This window comes from Saccostrea cucullata, unplaced genomic scaffold (genome assembly GCF_032062105.1).
Source record: "Saccostrea cucullata isolate Sc308-1 unplaced genomic scaffold, CSIRO_AGI_Scuc_v1 ctg2281, whole genome shotgun sequence".
In the NCBI taxonomy this organism is placed as follows: Eukaryota; Metazoa; Mollusca; class Bivalvia; order Ostreida; family Ostreidae; genus Saccostrea; species Saccostrea cuccullata.
The window spans coordinates 19,301-42,689 of NW_026936876.1; the positions used below are offsets into that span (position 1 = coordinate 19,301).

General features: G+C 31.7%; 1 protein-coding gene across 1 annotated transcript in view; it reads right to left on the reverse strand.

Moving 5' to 3' along the window:
• The window catches only part of LOC134246788 (GTPase IMAP family member 4-like), a 35,442-nt gene extending 14,718 nt beyond the window's left edge, over positions 1-20,724 (reverse strand). The window contains exon 1 of the mRNA XM_062729145.1: positions 20,710-20,724. The gene's annotated coding sequence lies outside the window, so the exon portion shown is untranslated. The remainder of the gene's footprint in view (positions 1-20,709) is intronic.
• Between the last annotated feature and the right edge of the window lie 2,665 nt (positions 20,725-23,389).

The window sequence follows — 23,389 nt, forward strand, 5'->3', positions numbered from 1 at the left end:
AGGGTGAACATAATATACGAGTTATGACTATGCACCAAAAAAGAGAACATCTTTAACTTTGCCAAATCAGTTATTTAACGGTTGAGTGGCTTTAATTCCATTACCGAAAATTAATTTTATGGGATAATTAATGCATAAAGGCTTCGCCCTTTATGCAAATTATCCCATGCTTCCCACTATCGTTGATGTCCTGGTATGCTATACTAACTAGACAGTGATTCCTTAAATACGAGGGTCATTCAAAAATATGTAGACAATGTCCTCCATCATCATATTATTCTTGCAACTTTTAAGATCAACACATTTTTATATGTGAAAACATTTATTTTGTCAGTGTGTAAAGTTTTGTTCGATTTGATTAAATGGAACACGTGTTAGTCAAATTTAAAAGCAGCATGTTTTGTCACCACGGAGCACGGTTAACAATACCGTGACGTCAAAATCAACGTTGAGAAAGTTTCTCAAAATTACTAAGCTTTTTTTCCATTACATACACGGTTTGTACCTTCTTCATCAAATCGTATCCATAGCCCTTGACACCTAGTTCGCTAGCAATTGTTTTAAAATACCTTAAAGGTAGATTCTCAATGTTTTCAATTCTTTATCGCGTAACTGCTCTTTGCACAAGTTCCGCAAAAGTGAATCACACATCACGTTTCATGACGTTACTAACTCATTGACAATCTTTTTTTTTACTATTATTTGTTTCTTCGTAGACCGTTCAGGGCCCGATTTAAAGTCTCTAACACTCAAAAAATAGTCATTTCCATTGTAAACAAATGCATAGCACATTTTGTATCTATTTACTGGTTCACCAAGCATTCTCAGAGCTTGTTTTAAAGGTTTCCCAAATGCAAGACAAAATTTTATCGCTACTCACTGCTCCGTGACGTCCTTCGACGTCATCGTTTTTTGCTTATTTTCATGAAGTCTATTTGCCTTCAGAAATTCATATCTTTTAAACGAAGCGATGTATCACATTGAATTTTAGCATCTGAAGTAATAGAACGATACTTAATTTAAACAATCCAACTTTATTTTTTTAAGTGCCATTTATTTGAGGTATGACTCTAGATAATATAAAGTTTAAATTTAGTAAATAGTTAAATTTTGATAATTATCAAGATATTTTTTCCTCAAATTATTTGAATTTGTTGTTAAAGACATATATGGCGTATGTACAATGAAAATTTTTAGACTAAAATTATAAAAAAAAACTTATTATTTGTATCATTGCTTTATATAAAGATAGAACTTTTCCGTAAATTACAAAATCTAAGTCAATTGCGTTATAAAGATATCACAATTTAATTTTGGGTTCTCGGAATTTTCTCCGACTCCGAAGAAAATACAAAAAATTTAAATAACACAATACAGAGTAGATGAAATCGTATTCTTTGATGAAACGATGTGTTCTCCGTGTTCAGAATTGTATGAAAAGTTTTAATTTAAATGTATTAACTATATTTCGTTACTTAATTTTGTATTTTTCAAAACTATATTCTTATGATCAGTTACTTCATATATGGCTTTAAAATATGTGTACTAAATTTGGTCATAATATGACGTTAAATAAAAAAGTTATGACAAAAGTTTACCAACTTTTTGAATGACCTCGTATAAGTCACTTTGTGATCACTTAAAATGAAGTCTATATTTAGAACATCTGACTCATTTGCGTCAACGTTATGTGTTAGAGTCGGGTCAATAAGTGTTTGCGTTGTATTCGTTACTCTCGTTGGATCATGGATTCTATTGATGAGATAATTATAAAGGAATATTATTTTCTATTATTTAATATTTTTATTATTTAATCCAAGCTCTCTGATTGGCCCAAACTTGATCACATGATTAAGTATATAACATGTATGTGATCTATTATAATGTTTCATGCAAGATGAATTACAATGAATTTGCTTTTATAACAAAGATACAAAGTCAAATGATTTAAAAACATGTTGATTTTGAATTTGATTTTTCATTTTTGGTTCTTTATAGCTCTATTTTTATAAAGAAAAATAATGTCTGAAAATAAATTATGCCTGTGTATAAAGTTGAAAGACTTAAGTTTTTCAAGTGGTTGGTTTTGGTAAAATCTTGTGATTTCAAAGAAGATGGGGGGATAGGGCGGACGAAGTGCCTATAGTGCGACAGATAAGAACTGAAAAATTAAATCTCAATTATATCCAAATTTTATTTGATATTTTATCTAATATTTAAGTATACTTAATGTAAAATAGCTACAATTTACAAAAATATCACAAAGACTGAAAATGTTTGCCTATGAAAAAGCAAACACACACTAAAAAGGACAAAAAAACGATAATTTTTTTTATACTTTAACAAAATTTTTTCAATATGAGTGGGTCTTTGCTCCATTTTTTTTTAAAGATAATCCTCAAAGTTTGCAATAAAATATGCATTGTTTGGTTTACAAAAACATGGAGCAGAGACTCACTTTACCTTAAAAGTACACTTTTATGACAAAACATTCGCATCTTTCCGAGAAATACTTCAAGTCCGCTAAGTCAAGGGTCATATCACAAACATGATTTAAATACCATAAATCTTCATGCATGAGCCATTTAGCTTAGTGGTTAGCTCGTTAGTCTCAAAGCAGTATGATAGTCGTTATCACTCATACGTCAGATTTTTATCGCTAGGGTTCGAATCCCACGAATATCACCTTATATTTTTATAAAAGTTTTTACGAGATTTTTTTTTCTCTCAGAAAAGGTTTTTTTCCTTCCATAATTTCATTAATTTTAATGATGAGAAGTTATTTAAATTCCCAATTCACATATTGAATAGTATCCGACGCTATAGGCATTCGGCCCGCCTTGTTCCCCCATCTTCTTCTCCAAAAGTTCTTTGGAATTTGTGGTTATCCACATTTGATTCACACCACTTCTTGAAATGTTATATTACTTAAAACAAGGTACAATATTTAAAGCGAATATTGAGACTATACATTTAGAATTAGTGATATACTGGTGAAGAAAATTTTGAAAGGAAATAAAACAGCATAAAATCAATAAATTAATCAATCAAATTCTGAACATGAAACAATAACTTTTTTATTGCTAAAAAACAACAACACGATACTGTGATACAAAAGTTATTAGCACACATACAGCGTACATATATACAATTAGAAGAGTATATTAATTTTAAAAAAGTAAATATTTCCTTTTACCTGTAATCATTTTAAGAAGTTGGAACTTTTGGGCGCATGAAACATTTTTAATATGGTTTTAAGCATGGGGAGTTTTAACATAAACAAAACAGATACATGGAAGACAAAATCCAGTCTAATAAAGATATACATGTAACATATATAATGGAAATAGCAAATAATATTTTGGGCATTTGATTTTCATATTCAAGTTTTGTGCAAGGTACTTTGAAAAAATTTTCATTTCCATTTGGCTTTGGTAAATCTATTACAGTTTTTAAAATTGTGTCAATTTGTCTTTGTTGAACCTCTTCGTTATCATTAAAACTAAATGTAAAACAACTCACGTTCTTCTTATTTATTAAATTGTAAAGTTCATTTTCTTCATTTAAAGAATTTAGATATTTTATGAATTCTGTTTCTGATCTGGCTTTAATATCCATAAAAATGACTATTAAATGAGAATATGCATCATTTCCAAAAATAGAATCAAATGACTGGATTATATACTGTTTGTGACTATCTAAAGGATTTATGAACAGCAGGAATTTGTCCACTTTCATATCCATGTTTCTTGAGCAACCAAGTATTTCCATTACAACTTCATCATCGGTGAGTCTCGTGTTAAGAAAACCTGGTGTGTCTGTGACAACTATGCTCCTATTTCTAAATGTGGTGTTTGCCATTGATGATGACAAAGTTATAGACTGTGCAGACAGATATGTTTCAAAACTTTCATTCTTTATGACTGTATTTCCAAATGTACTTTTTCCAACACCAGTTTCACCAAGAAGAAGTAGTCTAACATCTTCTCTAATTCTTTCTATAGAATATTTTGAATTAGAAAAATACGATTTTAAAATAAGTAGATACATTGAAACACACTCTCACACCCACAAACCCTCACACACGCACCAGCTCTAAGCTGACAAGTACGATTCTCTTATAACATTGTGTAATGATTTTATCTAAATGCCATGAAAAAGATCATTTTAACAATTTAAATAACTAAAAAAATTCAGTACAATTTGTTCTTCAAGAAGTATATATAATGCTTTAGCACAGAGCAGTTGCTTTTAATAATTCAAATAAAAAAAAACAGTTCCTATTTTGATAATAAGAAAAACATAACGTAGGCATACCTTTTCCATAGGCCAAGAAAATCACGAACACGAGCAGAAAGCCTGTGGTACCGAGTTTTGAAATCATAAGTTTTCTCATTATGTAGAAGAATCGTCACAATCAACTACAATCACAGCATAATTTGAAGTTTATTTATAAAAACTATTTATACTTCTTCATGCGTCTTATATAACTAAATTAAATTCTTGATAAAATAGAATTACTTTGGTCCCTTAAATGTTTCATAATGATCTCCGGATATGCTAAGAACATCATGACCTCAAGGCTTGCAAGCTCTTTATTTAACCGACTTAAAAATATTTGTATTTTATCATTTAGTCGTCATTCATTTCATTTTATGTACAAATCTTTTTATTTTCGTAAACATTAAAATAAACAAGATGCAAAAGCATAAATCTTTAAGAACTTTGTTTTCCCCAACAAATATAATACCGTGTTTTGACGAAGAAAAACATAAATGGTTATGAATCTCATAAATCAATAAACGATACAATATATTTGCTTTCTAAACATAAACCATTGCTTAAATTTTATCTATGATTAGGAATAATTAAAGTCTCATTTAAAGTCATTTATAGTTCTGTGATTGATACAATAACCTTGTCAGCAAACACAGTCTATCATTAAGTCAAATGTTGACTGGTTTTTTTAGAAGAATGACATACTTATTGTTAGTCCATTATTTATACACTGAATTGACGACGGATTTTTCCGTTATTTCCCGGTCATGACAAGGAGCACACAGCTGGTGAGACTGGTCGGCAGGGGATGCTTTCCCCTCCATAACACTTAGTCCCACCTCTGATGTTTATTAGATCCCCGTTTCCTCTGCTCTGATTTAAGAAATAAAGTCCGCGTTTTCGTGAATGTTCCAGAATAACCCCACAGTTCGAGAAAAGTTGTTTGAAAGATAACAGCCGAGGTGTTAGCTTTTATTTTTCAAACCACATTTTGAGACCATCATACAAGACAACAAGTTCTTTATTTCTATTCTATCATGTGCACTAAAAACAGCTGATCGTTTCATCTATAGAGAAACAAATTAGGTCACCATAATTTGTCACATTTGTTTGCTTACCTGTGTATGGAATGCAGACGATTTGAGCTTTCGTTTCATTAAAAATAGCCTTTTTAAATTACAAATTTGTTCTTAATTTGTATTGATCAGTTATAATTAATATACAATTACAAAATCATGTTCCTGTTTTACTACTTTATTGGGACTACAATCACGTTGTTTAAATGTGTAGGGAGGTCCATGGAATAGCCCCGCTTAGCTATAAAAACCGACATTCATCAGCAACTTTATGTAATTTATTGTGTTTTTACTGCGAAAGACGACACATCGATGCGGTCTAAACAACAAGTATTTCATTCTACAGCCAAACATGCATTTGAATTGTTCAGATTTGATACGTGTTTCTGATCTAATAATTATTTGATGACGTTCATGATTAATTGGAGAATATTATCCGCGACTTTTCTTTGATCTTTGCAATAATCGTGGAAGAATTGTATTTATTCTATGGATATTTGAGCTTTATTTCGGTTCATTATCTCCATATTAATTCCAATATGTATCTATTAATTATAATAACGTTAAAATCATTGGTGATTTTAAAGTGAATGAAAATAAAAACTCAAATCTTAAAAATTGTATGAAAACTACCTCAAATAATTAAAGAGACCACTAGAGTAACAAAAGACTCCAGCACCTTCATCAATCATGAGTATGTGTCCGAATTTATCGATATATGCAAATTTGGAGTAATGCATTTGGGTCTGCAACCATCATATGGGATGCAGTGCACCAAGATGTTTCATTTTGCTCTTTATTTGAATCAAACATTCTCGTCGGTGCAAAGTAACACCTCATTTCATTTGCTGATTTTTCAAAGCTGATTGGCCGGGGACGGAGTCAAAGACACAAAGAAGTTTTCTGTAATCTGTAATTTATACTACAACACTAAAACCTAAACCGATTTAATCTTATTGTCTCCGCTGTTACGATTTATTTTGACGGCGATTGTTTATTCCTTTGTGTAATACATAGTCACCCGTTGTCATGTATATGTTTTTGGTTTTTTAAAAAACTAATCAGCACTTTCAAAGAGAGCCAATGAATTAATTGTAATGTTTTTGTTTTGCATGAAAATATGTTATTGTTATAAGTAAAACAGAAATAAGAAATTATATAGGGTTTATCTGATAAGCCCTAACCATGGTACCTGATTAGCGCCCTTATCTTGGAAGTCTAATTAGTGTCCTAATTAATATGGCGCTTATCAGATGCTATAAATGTATCAAGTGTCTTGACACCTAACAATGGTGCAGAGGCCCTAATACTTGGAGCCGATTGCCCTAATAGGTGCCCTAATGATGGAGCCTAACGCCCTAACTAGGTGCCCTAAATCACGTTAGGTGTCAGACAGGGTATATAAGGAGAAAGAGTTAGTGAGTTGATATACATTGCTTGTACTGGATTGTAAACTACGTTTGGATATTATTAATACACTCGTTGAAACAAACTTTGTCGTTGTTCTGATGTTAGATCTAGAAAGATCTAAAGTTCCTATCTTATACACGGGATCCACAATATTTTGTGACGTGGATATCAACAAAACACCCATTAGAGAAAAACGTTACAATTGGTGGCAGCGGTGGGATCCAAAGAAGTTATTCTACGTGTAACACCGGAACGGAACAGCACTGAGTTTGAAATGGATACACCCATTGTAAGGAGGAGAGTTACGCCTAGAAAGGTAGGACAGTACTTCGACAGTCCAGCTCCTCTGAATGACTCTGGAATAGAGGTTGATGCGGGGTGTAGAACAAGTTTGCAGCCCACAAGTCGAGTAATGCCAGACAACCCTAACTTTCAGGAGTTCGGTCAAAACTCGCAGGGTCTTTCTGTTCAAGACGAGTACAATCCAAGACAAAACTTAAAGAGAATCCTATTCATTTGGGTACTCTTTACTTTGATAGGATGTTCCTTGATGGTAATGACCTGGATCCATTTTTCAGAAAATGAGATCGTTCAGGAATCTCAAGAAAATGCAGTTATTTCTCAAGTATCGATAACAAGTATGATATTGCTTGTTATTGTAATCAGAGTATTATGGAAGTATGGAGGATCAGGTCTGCTGAATGCCAGTAAGGAAAGGGAAATTTTGATAACTAATGATATACCCTATACTGGTGGTAGTGCACCGAATGCCCCTACAGGTACCTATCAGGAACCCAAAGTTTCTGGGCAATCTGGACGCACTACTCCTCATTTGGGTAATCCGTCTCCTCAGGGACTTGGGTACAATTTTGAATTTCCTACTACTGTACTGACGGGACACCTACAAACAGTCCTATCGCAGCGAGGATAAGGCTGTCCGTAAAATATCAAACTGTTCAAACTGTAGTAACTTCTCTGAACTACCTAGATATGACGTCATAATAGAACATGACGTCAAGTCACTGTATACTTGAGCTGACATGACGGGGAAAGTGTCATAATTATTACACGGCATGTAGATTTATGATGGGGACTTGTGTTTAATTCAAGAGTACGGGTTGTGTTTTTAAGCTCGTGTGTGCTGTCATAATGTTTAACAATTGATATTTTAATATCTCTTTTCCTTTTGCTTGTCCTATATGCACATATTCAAGCAATAGCAAAAAATTATGTTTGAAACGCCCCCCTTACATTTCCAAAGACAGAGTTAGAATTTATGAATCGTGTTTATATTGGACTGGCACAAGTGAAAGACAAGGATAAATTGAAGATATTCTGTGTGGATCTTAAAGAGAAGTCTGTCTTCCAACTGAATGTTGCTGGGGGATCGTATGTAGTTTATCCAATTTTGTATAAATCGCGATAAGGAGTGGAAAATACCCCTTCTTACGCTTGTAATTTTAATTAATCGTAACATATTTTCTTAAGAAGTAAAAATTAAACTTGCCCCCAGCACTTTTTATGTACCAGGGATCACGATGAATTGATCTATGTACCAAACTTTGCACAATAATATTGTTTTGCACTTGTGCCGAAGCGATTTTTGTGCAACATTTAAGAATATCAAAAATGTCTGTCACGTGATCAACACAGTCATCTGTCATCACAGAAATGCTGTAATATAATAACTGATTAAACTGTTATCTCAAGTTGACTGCAATTTCAAACAAGGATCACATTTTGAAATTAAAATCTAGCTCAAAATATAAAATGCATAATTTTAAGACATTTTAAACATTCGCACAGCCTTATCATAACTGCGATGACACCAAATGCTGGTCAACGAACCAACGAATATCCAGTAAGGAGGACCTTCTCAGGGGCCAATGATGATGTTTGGGATGAGTTTTTACACTATTTTGAAAACATCTCAGAACTTAACTCATGGGGACCCGAGAAATCTCGCAGAGTTTTGCTTAGCACCTTGCGAAGACAAGCCGAGAGCTATGCATATGGAATGCCCCTTACTGTACAGAAAGACTATGAGCAACTTAAGGATAAGATGAACCAAAGATTCGGGCATTCTGCAATGAAAGAAAGGTATATTGCAGACGCCAGATTGAGAAGAAGACTACCGGGTGAGTCCCTGCGAGATTTAGGACAGGCCATCGAAGATTTGTACCGAAGGGCCTATCCAGGAAATCCAGAATTAGTTGAAGAAAATGCTATACAGTCCTTCTTTGATAAATGTGGACAATCCGAGGATTTTCGACTCGCAGTGAAACGGACCAGACTTAGGACACTTCAAAAAGCAGTTCTTAATGCAATGCAAGAAGAGTGCTTGCGGATTGGGGAAAAAGAATTGCCAAAGGAGACAAAACCAGGCTATAGGCCTGTGTATGAGATTGAATATGGGGAATGGAATTTATGAAATAGCAGCTGTGTATGAGATTGAATATGGGGAATGGAATAATGAAATAGCAGCTGCGGATACTGCCAAATCCCCAAGCGCGGGTGACGGATTCAACAGTATCTTTAAAAATAGGAGAAGCCCAAGTACATTGTACCAGTATAGGACCAGGGAGGAGGGGACGCCCTTACAACCCATGGAACCAGAAAGAAGGAGGAGGATTTCAACCAAGAGGCAGTTCTCGAGACCAGAATTGTGTTGAAAAGAGAACTGTCAGGAATTATTTAAACTAAAGATGACTGATGCCGGAGGCCAGGTGTCAGTCGGTTCAAGACGGCCTAAAACTGAGGGAATAAAAACCCAAAACAGGAAAAAGAAGTTGGAAGAGGAAGTGCTTAAAATATGGCTGGAGAAATCTCAAGACCAATACCAGTATAAACTACATGGACTTTTGATTTAATCTAGAAACATTTTTTATTTGAAAAAAAAAATTCGTTGTATTACTTTTTGTCTTTTTGTTGATGTTGTTTGGCTTTTGTGTATTGGCATTTTGTTTGTTATAATGTGCGAATTACAAAATGATATTATTACATGTTTTAGATAATTTTCATGCCATTTATGGTTTTTACTATATTTTTGTAACTTGCTTTTACATTACATATAACTCATGTTCATGTTTTAAATATTAATGACAATGGAAGTCATGTTTCAAAAGGAGGGACCAATGTAATGTTTTTGTTTTACATGAAAATATGTTATTGTTATAAGTAAAACAGAAATAAGAAATTATATAGGGTTTATCTGATAAGCCCTAATCTTGGAGCCTGATTAGTGCCCTAATCTTGGAAGTCTAATTAGTGTCGTAATTAATATGGCGCTTATCAGATGCTATAAATGTATTAAGTGTCTTGACACCTAACAATGGTGCAGAGGCCCTAATACTTGGAGCCGATTGCCCTAATAGGTGCCCTAATGATGGAGCCTAACGCCCTAACTAGGTGCCCTAAATCACGTTGGGTGTCAGACAGGGTATATAAGGAGAAAGAGTTAGTGAGTTGATATACATTGCTTGTACTGGATTGTAAACTACGTTTGGATATTATTAATACACTCGTTGAAACAAACTTTGTCGTTGTTCTGATGTTAGATCTATAAAGATCTAAAGTTCCTATCTTATACACGGGATCCACAATATTTTGTGACGTGGGTATCAACAAAACACCTATTAGAGAAAAACGTTACATAATAATTAAAAAAAGGAGCAAGGAAGAGTTCAGATTCTTGCGTAATGCGAAAAGGAACACCATCATGTACGTACGAGGGGTGTTCAATAAATAATGTCATTAGCTCGATGACATTCAACAGAGAAATTATTGGATCTTTAATGAATTTATAACAGTTTATGTGACCACTTTTCATCACATAGTTTCATGGTGAGAATCTGGGAAGCAAGGGATATTCGAGACACTGCATTATAAATGAATGGTAAACATTCAGTAAACTAGAGTGAAAATAAAAGCTTCATTAAAGCTGCTGTAAAACGTGTTAAAAATCCCAAAGAAATTTTAACTGAAATATGTGATATTTACATCAACCAATGCCTGTTTTATTGACAAATAAGCAAGTGGATTTTATTGATAAAAAAATATATAATGGGCATCAAAAATTGGTACCGTCCTTGCCAACAAAAATTATAACAACTTATGTACTCTTTGCCCAGTTTCAACAAATAATATCTGATGATGTATGACTGACTTTAAGACACATAGCAATTTTGATAGACATCATATCGGAAGTATTTTACAATGTTTATAAGAAACGTTTGACGGTAAAAAAGCTTGGTACTCAAAGATCACCCTATATTTTGAAAAATGAGTGAAAACGACAGCGTTTAGGAATGTCTTAAAAATTATTTTAAAATATCAGTAATTGTAGTTATCCTTGTTTGTTTCGTATTCAAATAGATAATGGAACATGAATCAATTCCTTAAAACAATCAATACAAAATTTACCATAAGATGTACTTGATAAAAACAGCGATGGTCCGAGAAGAGCAAAGGTATGCAGGAACGGAAAGACAGATTTATATGCAATTTTCTTAAATATTAGTGGTACTATTGTTCGATTTCGTATTCGAGGAGGCAGTTAAATGTCAGGAGGTCTAGAAAGCAATTTTTTTGCCTAAAAAATTCAAAGGTTTATTAGAGGAAGGATTAGAATCAGGAATCTGCAACATTAAGTTTCTTCATGACAGCGTCCAAACCCGCACCCCTGAAGAGTAAAGGGATTTTCGGGATAAAGAGAAAGTTAATATTTTTCAACAATATTAACAATATTCGCCAGATCTTTGACCTTTTGACTTGATTATATTTCCAAACTTGAAATACCACCTTTCAGAAAGAAAAAAAAAACAAGTCCAGGAAATCACTGGATCTGCCATTTTCCAGTATACTAAGGGTCATACCCATAAATGAGTTCTAACTACTATCAACAATTAGATGAAAAATTTTACGGACATCTGTTTTAATTGAAAGAGATTAATAAGTAAAATCATGAATACTAAATCATTGAAAAGCGTCTTTTGCTTCTTTCCGAGCCCCGATGACATTATTTATTGAACGTCCCTCGTATGTTAAGCCTGAAAAAGAGCCCCAGTAGTTTTACTGCACAAAGTGGATAATTAACATCTAGTAAACTACCACAAATCTGCATCTATTTTGCTTGGTATCAGCAAAATTATTAAAAGTGATGTTTTTAATTCTTTTTATAAATAGTTATCAAGGAACAAATTATCAACTGAATGTCAATCAGGTTTTCGGCCAAGTCAGTTATGTGACTGCGCTAAACAGTCTTATAGATTTGAATTAAGACATCGTTGATTGGAAAATGACATGAGGAATTTTGTGTCTTGACCCGCTTAAGGCGTTTAATACAGTCAATCACAAATATCTTTAACAAAAATTCAACTTGTTTGAAATTTGTTAAAATAATTTTAAAAGGTATCAATCTTATCTCTCAAACGGAAAGCAATGTGTCAGTTGGGGAGGCATTTTGTCTCGAGAAAAAAAAAATATAACTTAAGGTGTCCTTCAATGGTCAATTATTTAAATTTTGAATCTATATATTAACGACTATTCAAAGTGTCTTAAATTCTCTTTGGTTACAATGTATGCAGACAACACTTCGCAGAACAAATAATAATAATAATAATAAAAATAATAATAATTGTTCTTCAGGTATCGGCATTATGCAATGTACATGAACATTGAGGTGTGAGTATTTAACACAATATAAAAATTATAAATGTACACAATTTAAGAGAAAAGTTATAAAACAAATTTACTAATATTTTTTTGTATAATTCAAATAAATATCTTATTTTAAATATGCCTAAACCAAAGGATAGCCCTTGAAAGCCAGTATGCTTATTTCCAATAAGGTCCTTTTACATGTTACAAAGTTACAAAGCATACGATATATGTAATAAGTAATAAGTAAGTGATAAATATAGATATATACGTTATTGAGAAAAAACTTCAGGAAGATCTCGAGTTGGGTATTCAATGAATGAACAGTCGTCCGCGTGGCGCAGTGGTTTGAGCGTCTGCTCTAGAGTCGCGACGTAAAGAGTTGATTCTTACGTCACGGGTTAGAATTCCACTGTGGGACGTGAAGTCTGGTCCTTCGGATGAGACTGTATAAACCGAGGTCTCGTGTCGCAGTAGGTGCTGGCACGAAAAAGATCCCTCCCTGCTCAAAGACGCTGAGTGTCGAGCATAGGACAAAATTTGCAGCTCTCCACCGGCAGTGGTGGCGTCTCCATATGAGTGAAAAATTCTCGAGAGAGACGTTAAACAATGTACAATTAATTAGTTAGTCAATGGATGAACAAAACTCAGTATAAATCTCCATAAAAAGGAAGTGTATGCTTAATGGAACATCTAAAAGGTACAAGAAATGATGAAATCTTTACTTAATTTAATGGTGTGAAAAAGGAATTTATCAAACGGGCTCAATTACTTGGTTTTATATTGATATTTGAATATTCTTGGATAGCTATGTCGATTTTATTTAAGAAATTGTACGACAGCTTCCTGGGCTAAAGAGGGTGTGTTATTTTATGCCGCCAAATGCATTACCTAAGGTATTGTATTTCTTAACTTACTGTTGCACACTTTGGTGTATTGTTAAAAATCAAACCTATTTAGAAAAGTTATTCAACTACAAAAGAGGGAAGCAAGAATACTCTAAAATAGTGGAGATATTTTAACTCCTGCCTGATTTTATTTTCCTGTTTACATTGCAAGCCAATCAAGGATAATAGTATGCTTAGACAAGTCATTTTTTATTTTTGGTTTAAAACAAGCAAATGCCATATTATCATTCTGTGTTTCAATATTTACTGAAACTCACAAGAAACATAACACCCTAATTTTAATTTTAATTTAATTTTAATTTTAGGGGTAATAACTATGTAGCAAAAACGTCATGACATCTTTAACTTTGCCAAATCAGTTATTTAACAGTTGAGAGATTTTTATTCCATAACACGATTGATTCATTGATGGTTATTCTTAAACAAAGTCATTGATGAATAAAACATTTTTAAGTGAAAAAGAAGACGATAACAAATTGTGATCTATCTAAAACAATACAAATATGAAAAGAGAGCATAAATACGAAGCCCCTGAAATTGGAGGAATAGTATAGTGTAACACCTGCTGCTAGCCCTAAGATATGGTCATGCAAACGGAAGTTTCCGTAGTCAAATACAGTATGAAGTAGACCTAACAATTGGTATGGAACAAGCCAAACCATAGCCCCATTTTGTGCTATATTTGCTAAAAGGTTCATAATAACGACGATAGATCTCTTGACTTTTGCTTTATTAAGTGTATTTGATATTACTTGTATAGAATTGCTCAAAATCACTCAGATACTTGTGCATTTTAATGAGCTACGGTTCAATGAACTTGATCATCATTTAGCCCTTCAGTGTAACATTTAGATTAAAGTCATAATTTCGTAAGTTCTATGGTCGATACAAAGACCTTGTCAGGAAATACAATTTATCATTTAGGCAAATGCTGACTGACGGTTTTCATACTAATTGTTAGTCCATTATTTATACTCTGAATTGACGACGGATTTTTCAGTTAGTTATCATGACAAGAAGCACACAGCAGGTGTGACCGATCGACATGGGATTCTCACTCCCCCGTGGCACCTTATCACGCCTGTGATGGTTTGGAAGTCTGTGTTTGCTCTGATTCTGTTTTGTATTGTTTTATGGACTTTGATCTAGAATACTGTTCGTTATCTCCACATGTTTCATCAATCAATCAACTTTTAGTTTATTTTACCAAATGTAATCATTTCAATGAATAGTATCCTATTTCATGTAAAAATGATTAAATAATATCTATAATTGAAAAAAAAATCCCATATAATAATTTTTTGACATTTTAGGATTATAAATCTCATTTAAAAAATATTTGCTTACATCATGTTATTGCAACTTATCTGCTGATCGCTGGAAATATGGTTTTATTCAAAATAATGACAAAAAGTGTTGAAGATTGTTATGTAAATTTTGAGATATTGGTTAAAATATTCAATAGTAAGGCGAAAGAAATGTACATTTTTTCTTCATTTCTAAGATTTATTGTATTTTTTATTGACAATCGCCGTTGAATGAAATGGTAAAACATGTTTCAACATATCAATTAATATTTCTTTCAATATTTGGCCTCTTGAAGAATTTTCTCCTTACCCTCACAACAATGCATATCTTACCTATGTAGGAAGGGACTGACCCAATCACTAGGCAGGATGTGTATTGATGAGGAATATAATTTTTTTTTCTTCTTTCTCAATTTGGTTTAGCTATATCTGTGTGAATTTTTTAATTTTCTAAACTTTTAAATTTATTTATTTATTGTTTTTATCATCATTATTATTATATATTATTATTATTATTACAATTAGTTATTTTTAATCTAACTTTATGGGTTAAACGTAGTGCTTGATATATATTACTGTCATATGACTTTTATTTATTTATCTTATAATCACATTATATTATTTTTGTTCCTCTTAATGCAATCATATTGCTTTTCAATTCTGTCTTTTTTTTTTCTTTAACTAATTCTAAAAAATTATCAATTCTAAAAAATTGTTTTATCTGCCATATGTATGTATATATATGTACATGTGTTTTGCATGTTTAATTTATGTTGTTAATGTTTTCTAGTGATAGTCGGTTTAAGAGCTCTACAGAGCTCGTGTTTCTTGTTATGCAATGTATACAATGCCAACTTTAAATAAAATTTACTTACCTACCTACTTACTAAGTATAGTGTAACACCTGCTGTTAGCCCTATGAATTGGTCATGCAGACGGAAGTTTCCGTAGTCAAATACAGTATGAAGTAGGCCTAACAACTGGTATGGAACAAGCCAGCCAAACCACAGCCCAATTTCGAGTTTTATTTCATTTGCTAAATGTTCATTATAAGGACCATAGATCTCTTAGCTTTTGCTTTATTAAGTCTATTTTATATTACTTATAAAGAATTGCTCAAAATCACCCAGATAATTGTGTATTTCAATGAGCTACGGTTCAACGAACTTTATCTTTTGGCACTTCAGTGTAACATTTAGATTTAAAGTCATCATTTCGTAATACAAAGACCTTGTCAGCTAATACAATTTATCATTTAGGCAAATGCTTACTGACGTTTTTCATACTAATTGTTAGTCAATTTTTTATACTCTGAATTGAGGCCGGATTTTTCAATTATTTATCATGACAAGGAAAACACAGCGGGTGTGACCGGTCGACAGGGGATGTTCACTCTTCCATAGCACCTGATCCCACCTTTGATGTTTTTTGGAGGTCCGTGTTTGCTCTGCTCCTGTTTTGTATTGTTTAATGGACTTTAATCTTAAATACTGTTCGTTTTCCCCACATGTTTCATTTATCACTTAACCTTTAGTTTATTTTACCAAATCATTGCAATAAATAGTATCTTATTTCATGTAAAATATATTAAATAACATCTATAATTGAAAAAAAAATCCCATAAAATAATTTTTGACATTTTAGGTTTTAAAATCTCATTTAAAAATGTTTTTATACCAAGTTATTGCAACTTATTTGCTGATCGCTGGAAAGTACGGTTTTATCCAAAATAATGATAGAAAGCGTTGAAGATAGTTATGTAAATTTTGAGATATTGGTTAAAATATTCAACACTCAGGCGAAAGAAATGTACATTTTATCTTCACTTTTAAACTTTATTATATTTTTTTTATTGACAATGGCCGTGGAATGAAAAAGTAAAACATGTTTCAAAATATAAATTGAAAGATATATTTAATATTCCCATTATATAATATCACCACTTATACGAGCCTGTTCTCGGATAAATTAGTTTATTTCAGAAACCCTATGTCCCTCCATTCTGGACATCTTAAGTCCTTTCAGATATATAATTTTATTATACCTATTTTTATAAATATATTATATAGAACATTATAAATATTCTACAAATAGAGTTATCTGATTTGTTCTAGGTTATCACGTGATCGGGCTGTAAAACTTCATATTTCAAGGCAGTCGGCACGCTTTTCATCATATTTCACCTCTTCGGAACAACTAGTGTATTTTCCCGCAAAATAGTTCTCGTTCGTTAAACGAAAACTCCCGAGAAAAGTAGACGTCACAATAGCCTTGTTTACGTCACAAAATTGATAATAATGTGTTGGCCAAAGGGTTTTATAGTAACTTTACGTAAAAAATGATAGTGAATTTGAGAGCGGTGCCGAATTTGAAAGTTTATGTTTATTTCAAAGGTTTTGCTTGTTTCGGTAAAATAAACAATTCATTGCATGAATGTTCGTGAAACATAAAGACTTCTTCAGCCAAGAAATATCATATTCCCCTCGGGCGAAGCCCTCGGAAAATATGATTTTTCTTGGCTGAATAAGTCTTCATATTTCCCTCACTATCATGCAATAAATGTATGATATTCACCCATAGTCACAACCAATCACTCCGGATAATTTAGGTCCATTTGCATATAATCTAATATTTAGTTGTTTCCTCTTCCCTTCTCGTCGAATCGATGAAACGGTAAGGTCATGATGATGCGTCATGGAAAATTTTATAAAGTTGAATTGTTCCAATGTTTTAGTTTTGAAATGAAATAAGTTGGATTTCAAGGATTACTATCAAAGTATTTAATTGCAGGCCAAATCAGACGTGTCGATGGTGTAATTTTACTTTAGATTTAGCCCGAGATTTTTGGTCAGGTCAAATCGAGAACAATCGTCGATTCGCTATTGTGTGTGTGTGTGTGGGGGGGGGGGGGGGGGGATGAAGCGCAGAAATATTATGTCAGACATACTAATTCGTTTTGGATTGGCAGTCTGAAGAAGGTACTTACACATTTTGCCGAAATTTAATACTCTTTAAACATGTTAAAAGGGATTGACTATTGAACAGTCACGAGAATTACGTCTCTTTCACTTCTGCATCATCATTAATTAATTTCATCATTGTTATGAGTCATTTACAGTTTGGTATTGTTTCATTTGTTTGCTGGTCTATTGAAACATTTTAATAAAATGCAAAAAGACATACACGGAGAATATTTTAGCAAAAAGTAAAAGGTCTTAGGTTTATATGAACTAGTTTTCCCTCTATCAAAAAAAAGGGGGGGGGGACTCTAAAGGATGAAAGTCATCGTTGAGACCATGGGAGTGAGCATTTTGTCTCAGGGTGAGCTGTCAAAGGCTTAAAGCACAACAAAGCGGTAAAAATTTGGCTTCGTAAAACTTAGATTAAACAGCAATAATCAATCATTCATATGCCTTAGACTAGATATGCTGGGTTCAGTCACAAGCAAGGAACAAATTATGTTAGTATTAGGCGTAAGAGTCGCACTAGGGTAAGAAGCTTTAACTACTATCTCAGGATTTCTCAATCTTCATATCGGTCCTTTAAAAAGGAAATTAAAATTCACAAATTGATACGAAAATAAATCAACCTGCTCAGATTGAGTTTTCGATAACTTTTGATTGGAATCACTAGGCCGCAAAAAAAAAAATCTTGTAATTAAGCATTTAAATAGAAATATTAAGGATTTCAATCCCTAATAGCACCTAATACTCTACCCTTAAATATCCATCAAGTGCATGATACTGTGACATCATATTAAAGCATTTTATAGTCAAAAAGAATTGCTTAGAAGAAAGTTAAAATTCATCAACAAAGCAGTATTTTAAAACAAAAATATTGCATTGCGGGAAAGCGATTTTATTTTAATAAAAAACAAAGTAATAGAATAGCATTAAATCTGTTGTGGAAAGATGTATGAAAACATTAGAAATAGAATGACAATTAAAAATAACTTTTTTACCCGATTAGTTTTTTTTTCAATTAATTTTTTAATCAATTTACTCTTACCAAAACTTTAAGTTCATAAATTAGGAAACATTCCACCCTTACATGGTAATAGTTATAGAGCGGAATTATGTCGAAATAAATCAAGTATTCAACAGTAACACATATTCAATGTATTCAATTTCACAAACCTACAACATACTTTTGTTTGATTTATACGGAATCTGAAATAACTAAAGAAACTCTACTACAAGTAAAAATATACAGGACGAACGCTCCAAGATTATAAGACATACATATATGTGCATTTATATACAAGAAAACATTGATGTAACCATCAATTGTCGCCCGGGAAATAAATAGAATAAACAATTAAAATAAGTCTTGATCATCAAACCGTTACGATATGTGTGAAACAGACATGCATCTTAATAATGGAGATGATAGTCAAGAATATTTTGGAAACGATACCCTTTAAACATAATCAATTCCTCAAATAAATGTTAAATTGATTGCATAAAATATAAATTGAAACTAGACACATGCATCACCTATTTTCAAAAATGCATTTTACTTTAAGAATAAAAAACACGAACTGTGTGAAGTACCTTTTTAAACGATAAGTAAAATTCGATGTTCTAAAAACAAGCGACCTGCCGTTTTTTTTTTTCGAAAGTATATGATAAGCAAGTTATATATTAAATATGAAAAACACATATATTTTTACAGATTTACTTTTTGGAAGTTAAAACATTATGTATCTCGTAATTTAGAAAGGGAAAGAACATACTGATTTACAATCTTTTTAATGGTTAGAAAACCTTTAATTTTGAATACTGTATAGGGGATTAATTTCACGGGTTGTAATTTTCGCGTTTTTCTCTCATCTGACACGATCGCGGTTTCTTGAATTCGCGGAATTGGTATATAATAAAAGTTACCTCCCTTGTCTTTGTAGCTTCACGTTAACTTCATTCATAAAGCGTCATGTATTTATTTCAACAAGGTAGGTTAATATAAAATTGTTGGATTTGATAAATAATTAATTAAACAAGAACAGTTATTGATGTCCTTCATTCTAAACGGCAAATGACTTTCCTATATGCTATTATGACGAGTGCATGTGCACCCAAGATCTTCAATACAATACGGCTAAAAATTAAACCACTGGACGGAAATAAATGTGTTTAGGTAGTTCGACGAAATAAAATCCTTCACATCTTAAATAAGTTTGATATTTATTTGAATGATTTCTTATTAAAACCAAAACTTGATAAAATCAAATATGCATGATTATGCAGGTAACAAATACACGTGGTATCATTAGTTACGCACGGGTAATCAAAACCCATGGCCCACGTGTTTTGATTGATGAAACGTGTAGAGTTGGCTATTAAAACATTGGAACAAACACAAGTTATTATCTACCGATTTTAATTAAAGTAAAGCGTGATAATTATAATAATTGAATGATAAGTACTACTCGTTATTACTGAAATGACCATGTATTGATGGTACATGTGTATAAACCACGTAGTCTATTCCTAAATTTCAAAATAAAACATGGAGATTATTTAAAAAAATTATTCACTGTTTCTTGATTTCACGGATTTATTAACACCGTGAATATAGCGAATATTAACACCGCGAGTTATTTTCCCCCTATACAGTAATTATCTCACCTCAATCCTCATGCACCAACACTTAAACTTATATGTATAGAGCAGCCCGGTCCTCCTGGCTGTAATAAGAGATGAAAGGGATGCGTTTCGGTGTGCGGGTTTGTGTGGGATCATGAGTGTGAGAGGATGTAGGGGGGTGTGAGAGGATGTGTGTGTGTGTGTGAGGGTGCGTGCCTGTGTGTGTTTCTTTATTTTGTTTTCTTTATTTTAGCTTGTCAATATAACTAGTTTATGCAGCTACCTGAAAAAGCCTTGTGTCCTAGATTTTAACTTTAGTGTATTTATATGCATGTTTGTATTCTATTTATTTTTATATCATTAAAAAAGTAAATATTTATTTTTTTGATGGAGATATATAATTTCAAAAGGCACGTTGTTATGTAGAAAAATACGAAAAAATCAATAAAAAGTATGTACTGTACAAACAAGAAAAAGCTGTACTTACGTACGCAGTCTGGTGTGTTCTATCTTATACGAATTATTGATTTAAGACTGACCCCTTTTCAAATTTTTTATCTTTCGAAATTGATTTTTCTTATCTGTTGTGCATGATTTATACCTTTCGTGTGTGTTTTATGGAATTAAGAAAAGATATAGCGTTTTCCTTCACTTATCTCATAAATATTTACAGAAGTGTAGAAGAAACTTCATGAGTTCTGAACAACAAAATATTTGAGAAATGGTTTAAATGTGGATTTTTTTCTTAGCTCTTCCTTTCATATACAATGTTAAACATTAATAACCATGCAATGAAATATATGCAGATAACAAATAGCATTCGAGCTCAGAATTCCATTTAATCTTATAAAATAAGAGCGGGGCAAACACGGACCTCTAAAACATCAAAGCTCCGATCAGGTTCCATGGTGGAGTGAGCGTTCCCTGCCGACCTTACACACCCGCCGTCTGCTCCTTGTCACGTTTGAAAATAAAACAGAAAAATCCGTCGACAACTCGAAATGTTAATATTGCCTAACAATCGGTATGTAGTCTGCTCCTTGTCACGTTCGAAAATAAAACAGAAAAATCCGTCGACATCTCGAAATGTTAATATTGCCTAACAATCGGTATGTAAAAAGTCAGACAACATTTGACTTAATAATACATTGTATTTGCTGACAAGGTCATTGTATCTACCACATACCTCACGAAATGATGACTTTAAACGAGACTTCTGATATACTTGCTTCATCGGCTTGTTTGTCAATAAGTTATCTTGTTTAAGAACTTGTTCTAGACGTAGAGCATGATCTGGCTTATCGAATCAGTTAGGAGATATAAACTCTGTTTGCAGGTGACAAGGGTATATTACTGTATAAGTAAAGGAATTTGGCTATTGAACATGCAACACATTTTACTATATACAGTATTGTTAATCTGCATCCTGCAATAGTTAACCCAACGTTTGATTTTTTTCATGGTCGTTAAAAGTTTACACTTATGCATTAAAGCCTTAATTTTTAATACTGGATTGATTTATGGGCCACATCCCTCAGATGAGCGATGTGGCCCATGGGCCAATTATTTACACATCAAATTGTCTGCAGATTTTCCTGTTTTCCCGACCATGACAAAAATCACACGGCGGGTGTTACCAGTCGGCAGGAGATTTTTACCCTCTCTAGCACCTCACCTCAGCTCTGATGAATATGAGAGGTCGATCCCTGTATCTTATGCGCTTATTTGTATTTTTTCTATAAACATTTTAGTTTGAAAACGATTTAATATCTACACATTTTATTCATATTTTACTGTTCACAGTAGTTTAGTCGGTAGACCGTTCGCTCCGACATTGTGAGGTTCTAATCTTGGCCGCGACTGACCTAAATCGATTTAAAAAAGGGTAGCAACTGTTCTTTTGCTATGCGTTCGGCATTTGAAATGAAAGGTTCGGGTCCCTCGGATGAGACCTAAAAAAACAGAAGCCCCATGTCACGGAGGCGTCATCCCTATTAAGATCTCTCACTGCTCAAAGACATTGAGTGCCTAATAAAGTTCAAAATTTGTAGCCCTTCACCGGTATATGGTGACGTCAATATATGAGTAAAAATTTCTCGAACGGATGTAAACAATATACAATCAATTAATCAATCTATCTATCTTTTTTCTGTTTGATTGTTTCAGAAATTTCAGATGCAGAATTTTCATAATTAATTAATTCATATTTTTTTACTAAAAATATTTTTAAAGAACGATAATGGAAAGATAACTTTTAAAGGTGGATGCATTTCTATTTTACAAGCACAGAAAACAATGTGTTATTCTGATTATTTAAAAAAAATGCGTCATTGTGTTTTCTAGTGCAAATTAAATAGATATGATAGTAAACATTATTTTCATATCTACCTAATATATTGAATTTATTGTGAGATGGAAAATTATAAATCTTACTATTAACAATATAAAGTTTTCTAAATCTTCACATCATAATTATACAAAATATTCATTTCTGAAAAAGTAAGCAACGCTTCATACTTCATCTTTTTTTTCATTTGAATCTAATCCTTTTGTTGTTGATGAAATAATAATATCAATTAAAAGAAATTTTCCAAGTAAATATATATATATATATATATATATATATATATATATATATATATATATATATATATATATATATATATATATATATATATATATATATATATATATATATATATATATATATATATATATATATATATATATATATATATATATATATATATATATATATATATATATATATATATATATATATATATATATATATATATATATATATATATATATATATATATATATATATATATATATATATATATATATATATATATATATATATATATATATATATATATATATATATATATATATATATATATATATATATATATATATATATATATATATATATATATATATATATATATATATATATATATATATATATATATATATATATATATATATATATATATATATATATATATATATATATATATATATATATATATATATATATATATATATATATATATATATATATATATATATATATATATATATATATATATATATATATATATATATATATATATATATATATATATATATATATATATATATATATATATATATATATA